Genomic DNA, 6590 nt, shown 5'->3' on the forward strand with positions numbered 1-6590 from the left:
TAGCAGGTTGCCACCTTCTCGGTGGGACGCAACTCCAGGCAAGAAAACAGCTCCTCTGCCGTCATGAAACGCCGCGGGGTGCATTTTCTGTACTTCTGGGGGTTCATTATTGTACAGTGGATGTTTTTTTATTTTTTTTGTTTTGTTTTTTGCAGTTTACGAAATGAGAGCAGAGTGACAGAATATGCAATTTTTTTGTTTTTTAATAAATTATACGTGCCTCACAAAGGAAATTACAAAATTAAAGTAGGACACCGCATGCTTACTGTAGCACATGCAAGTTATTTTGCCGAAAATAAACTGGCGCAGGGCTCAGTATTTATACGGGGTATAAGACTCCTCCTCAGTGACAGTTGTCCCATTCTCATCTTTGCGGTTTAACACATCTCTGTGCTGTTGCGGGTCTGATCAATGCATAAACTACGGGTTTGAATTCATTCCCGTCTTCAGAAGGTAGGCCTATTCCTTTCGGGCACTGCCTTCAGTCTCAGCGCTCAGCCAGATATCCGGTGGGTGTGTCTAATTCTCCAGTTCTCTGCCTCCAGGTTGCGGGGCAGAACACAAATAGACAGCGTCATTATCATTCTCCTTATTTTTGAGTCCGCACACTAATTAGTCACACGGTGCGAAGCGTCATTATTGCCCGTTTATACGCGGCAGCTGCAGAGGTGTCTGGTGGACGGTCAGCAGAACCTATGTCAATAAAAGATGGTTCGTCCAGACAATGGTGCCGAAGGGACCGAATACATTGTTAAAAGTAGCGTCTGGGGTAGGTTTCTTCAGCTACTCAGATTTACAGCCGGGTTCAGATTTACTGCTTCACGGAAGAGAGACCTGTATCTCACTGATGGTGGATGGGACAGTCAATTCGAGGCACATCCTTGGGTGGAGTTAATGCAGTATAAACGAAAGGGGCCCTGGTCAAGCCCACCTGTACTCAGGCAAAACAAACCCGATTATGTCCCTCTAAGGGGGGTCCATGATGCACCCCCCAGAAGATTTTTTTTTTTTTTTAAAGAACAGCCGTGAAATTATCATTTCTGCTGAATCATAAGGGGAAAGCACTACCTGTTACTTTATCAGAAATATTGGCTGAAGTTGTGGAGCAGTCACACAAAGTTCAAAATCATGGAAAACAGTAAAGTTTGTTGTCTTTTGATCTCATCAAAAGCAGCGAGAAACAACTGAAATGCACAAATGTTGCAACGGTAACAAGTGCTTGAAGTTTCACAAAGAAAAAATAATATCAATGGGTAGGCTTTTGCATTGCTAAAATAAAACATGGTTACCATGTGTCCGCTTTTATTTCTTTAAAGCTTGTTTTGGTACAATATGTTGTACATTCAAATGTTTGAGTCTTTGATGAGCACCTGTTGTCACTGATGTTACCCAATGAGGAAGGAGCACTGGGCATCAACACTGTTGACGGGGGTCATCAAACATCTGATAGTAACAACAGCAGCTGGATTGCTCCCAGCATTTGGCAATAGACTATTGTTAAAATGTGTAGGTCTATACAAACAACACCATGGGCTATGTTGACAGTTAACATCAAAAACTGCCAAAAAATCACAGAAAGCACAAAAAAATGTAGGAAATTGCAGAAATGGCAAAAATGGGGAGTCATGGAATCCATGGCACCTGTGAGTTCAGAAACAAACACCCAGCCCTACCAGTATATCCCAATCACATCATGTGATGCTTTATTGGGTGGGTTATTTGGCCTGTTTTGTAATGTGGCAGGGTGGGGGGTGGGGGGGGGGTGTATTGTAGCACCCATAGCGCTTCTGAAAATTGTGCCATTGATTATTGCACTTTATACAGTGGGCACACATTTCCATTATTCATTGATAATCATTAATTACTAATTAATTTCAGATGTTCCCTGTCCGTATTTAAATAAGCATCTGCCCTCTCAATTTATTTATGTATTTATTCTTTTTTATACTTATAAGAACAAATCAGACAAGGTGTACTGTGTAATAATAAGTCAAGAGAATATTTAACATGGTAACTTACATAACAATGGTTTGTAAACACAGTCCCAAAGCAGTTTGATTGCAGCAGATTGATTGTTTTAATTATCTGTGAATTATCCTAATTGACTCAATTCTGCTTTTATATGCATCGTAATACTACACAGTACCCATACCACTGACAAGAATGTACTATAAAAGTGAAAGAAAGGTTATTTGAAATATAAACTAGATTCCAATGAATTAAACATTTCATGAGATGTGACCATAACATTATTTCCCTTAAGAGATCTGGCCAATTACTTCAATAATAGCGTAACGATATTGACAATAATCCTCACAGTTGGTGAAACCATCTAATGCTGTCAATCTCACATAGCCTTCATAACGAAGAATTTAATATTCCACCAGAACAGGAATGCAGTTCCTATTATCCACACAGATCCGACCCTGCCAGCTTCCCAATAATCCACACAATAGCATTAACAGGCAATACAATTATTTCTTCCTGGTTCATCCAATTATTTATGAAATCAGTCCACGGTGAAAGGTCTTTTTTGTGCATCCATTACTGGCAGATGCCATTGGCAGAAGGCTATCCTTACAGATGTTCTCATATACATATTTTCATTTGCTTTCAAGGTGTTTTACTTTTAATCAGGCCTTATTCTTCTGCATTTATTTACATATTATCTGGATCCAATCTTGAGAGCCGATTTAGCACGTTTCACATTTTGTTTTAATCATGGCCAGCAAGCATTCCAGCCAGATCCTTCACAGCACTTTGATATATGGAATTTTATTTTTTCAGCAGATAAAAAAAAAAAAAAAAAAAAAAAGCAAAAAACCCAAATTTTTACAGAATTCCAATTGCTTTTTAAAGTGCCAACGAATCACCTTACTTTTTCTGGACAAAAGATGCATTAGTTAGAACTCTAAACGGCAATGGCATATTCAATTATGCAGAATGCTAATGACAACAAAACAGTATTGTACGCGTAATGCCAGCATTAAGTAAAACATATAGGCTGTTATAAATTATTTACTAACTATGAGATCAGAATCTTCAAGGAAAAAAAACTGAATAAAAGAAAAAGAAATTCCAAGTTAAAAAAATACCAAATTATGAAAGGTACAGAAATTCAGACATAATTGCCACTGGATTCTTATAATGAACCTTCCGTCATGCAAGACCTTGGTCATGAAACTGCATGGATCATTTGAAACTAATTCAGGGTCAGATCACTTAGATGGCACTGGTGGAGGAACGGATCGATAGGACTGATCCATGTCAGCGGATATAGAGCCTTTAAGGTGGAAGGGGCAAAATGATTAATTTGTGAAAAGTCACTCTGTGGCGTACTTAAAGTGATTTCCTTAACCCTGTTCACCCGCTTGCTTCCCTCTGCATCACATTTGTCAACTGGCCGGGGCGACAATAATGGATGACAACGACACAAATGACATGGAATTGAACCGAACAAATGGTGTGTGAGATTTCAGGTGCAGACGGCATTACTTTTGGCGAGATAGGTGTCAGCATTCTGCGGATGTAAACTAAATCCAGTGTACTGATTTGGCAGACTGCTTAAATTACAATACTGCTTACTGTAAAATGCGGGAATTCTCACCAACTAACATGAAAATCCCTGAATGAGAAACCGAATATGAGACCTATTGATCTCAAAGACAGGTTGTAATGTAATTTATCAATTCCCCACAAAATTTTTTTTTTTTTTTTTAATTGATTGGCTTATTATGAATATTATACTGGTCTGTGACTGAACGGAATGGATTCCATAAATCTCTGATCAAATGATCTGAAACTGGTGGCCGGTGGCATTTTGACCTGGGGGTAAAACCCAACCTGACTCCATCGCTGTGGGTGAAAGTTGCTTCTGTCTAACAGATCAAAAGTCACCACCAGCTAGAAGGCATCTTAGCATCAAAAGCTGTCAGATGCTCTGTCTTATCCACTTACAGTCAGCAGTACATTTCGCTGACACACCCTATCAAATATTGGATGTATTACAGTAACACTGGCTGTAAAAGCTAGTGGATGTGCCTGACGTTTCTGTTTTTTTCTAAACACCATGGACACAACTGAAGAGAACAAGCATCGTTCTTGGGAGTGCAGAGAATTATGGGAAGAAATGATTTGGTTTGACAGATCACTGACTAACTGAATGGCCAACTCAGTATGAATGCCGTTCACTCCCATGTACACAAAATCCAGCTCTATCAATACACAAAAGCTCTTTGATGATCAGGCATGACGACTACACATTAGCAGCTAACACTATAATGTTTCAGTGCAAAAGAAGAATGCATTTGGAAAATCAATCGATATCAAATATCTCCAGAAGAGGATGGGATATCATATTTCCTTTCATGAGATGCCAAGAGAACGAAACACATAAAATAAAAATAAATACATCAGCAAAATTTCCCTATTAAATAGTGCTGCAAAGAATAAGGGAATAAAAGCTAGCAGCATTTAGTCGAAGATACATATATTAGTATACACTGTGTATTTTCATCTAATTAGCAAACTAACCTTTGTCACAAATAGGTTTTTTCAAGTCGTGGTAACATATGCTTAGGTTTATATCTGAATTCGTCAAAAAAGGAAAAAATATTTTTTTTTAAAGAACTCACACATCCTACTCATTACCTGTGAAGACTACAATGTACCCAGAAAGAGCACAGTGTGTCCCCTTGACACTCAAAAGATCCTGGACTGCCCCTTCTTTGAAAAAGCTGTTCTCCACTCCACAACCACAAAACTGTCAAACCACAGCTGCTCTTAACCGCATATATACATGGTACAAAACTGCCGAGCATGATAACGGTAGAAACGGAGGATTCAACACAATTTCTGACAGAAGACAAATGACTTTCACCAGACTTATCAGCGTAGATACGCACAGAGGAGGAAGAAAAGGCCTCTTTTTTACAAGGGCTTTGCATTCCGAGCACATACGTCCAAGCCCAGGCTATTATTTGCTTTATCTTTTATTGAGAGTAAACAGTTCCTTCAGAACTACTTATGCTAAATGTACCTTTGAGTCGAATGGTAAGGATAACGTGCAGATTCAATAATACAGATCAGGCTGATGGGGACATAAAAGCTGTAATAACATGACTTACACTTGTAATTAACTTAAGCCTATTAGCAGAAGAGTAAGATAATAGTCCGCGATGCTCAAAGCTGATTGGTCGCGGCATGTCGTTGGTGCCGATTGTGTGAAACGTGCAAATTGGGGTTTGTTTGTTTGTTTGTCCGGGGTTGGGGGGGGGGTCGCTGTTTGGGCAAACTCACGCCGGTGTCCCGCAGCCGAAGTCAGCAGTCTATGGGACCACACCCCAACCCCAACCCCACCCCCCCTTGCGTGTGTCCCCATTTCTCTTCACGGAAAGAGCACGGGTTGCCCTCGATTTAAACAGCGAACTGCGCTGCTGACACATTTTGCACGCAGGGGAGCGGGGGGGTGGGGGGGGGGTAAAGGCGGTACGGGGCGGGGAGCGAAAAGGCCGCCGATGGGGGGCGGGGGGGGCGGTGCGCCGCGGTTGCCGTAGTGACCCGCAGCTTCGGCGCAAGCGAGCAGGCACTCTGTCACACCGAAAAGCGTGCCGGGGGTTTGATCGCTTCTCAACAGAGCCCCTGGGACCCCCCCTCCCCTCCCCTCCCCTCCCCTCCCCTCCCCCTTCGCTCTGGCCCGGGACAGGGGGGGGGGGGGCCTCTCGTTCTTTCGTTCCCGGGGGTTTGGCACGGAGCCATGCGCCTCGCACACAGAGCTCTCTATCCCAGCAGCCCCCTGGGCTCCGCTCGGCGGGAGGACCCCCGCACCTGCCCGCGGTCGCCGTTACTCTGGCATGAAGGTGTCCGTGAGCCCCCCGATGAGAAAGGTTCTCCGCGGCTTCCTGGCTCCGCTCCCCGCCTCACCTCCGAAAAGCATCTCATTTTCCTTTTCAGGCAGCGGTGCAGAATTCGCTCGGCGCCAGTAGATGACTTAAAACAAGTGACTAGCATTTATGCCCAAATGTACACGGATGTACAAAAATTGTTTCGCTGTCCAAGTACATACAGTATACATGCATTTGTGTGTGTTTGAGTGTGTATGTGAGTGTGTGTACGCAGGCACGTGTGTGTAAAATTATTACTAAAATAACAAACCATGCATGTCTACTTTTAGCAGAATACATGTAAACTGGAGACAGAATGGCCCGTTTTTTTTTTTTTGTTTTAATAACAAAGCACAGACACACACACACACATGCACACTCACACACACACTCCCCAGTACACTTGTGGTAATGGAGAAGGGTTTTTGCGAATTCAATCATCTGCAGGCTAATACACTCACAGTGGATGAGGCGGCAGTAATGTCTTGTAACTGCACGCGCCCGTTCCAAGATACCATAAAACCCTTTAATCCTTAAGCCTTTAATGAGAAGGAGGAAGAGGGAGGGAACCGCGCCTCAATAATTGACTAAATGGGGGATAAATAATGGGGAAAAGATAACCCCCAGAACCCCGCTGTTTGTGTGATTTGAAAAGAAGTTGCGCTGTGGGAGTCAACTCAGGTATCGCTTACGGGATAATTAAAAAAC

Source organism: Anguilla anguilla, chromosome 7 (genome assembly GCF_013347855.1).
Source record: "Anguilla anguilla isolate fAngAng1 chromosome 7, fAngAng1.pri, whole genome shotgun sequence".
Taxonomy (NCBI): Eukaryota; Metazoa; Chordata; class Actinopteri; order Anguilliformes; family Anguillidae; genus Anguilla; species Anguilla anguilla.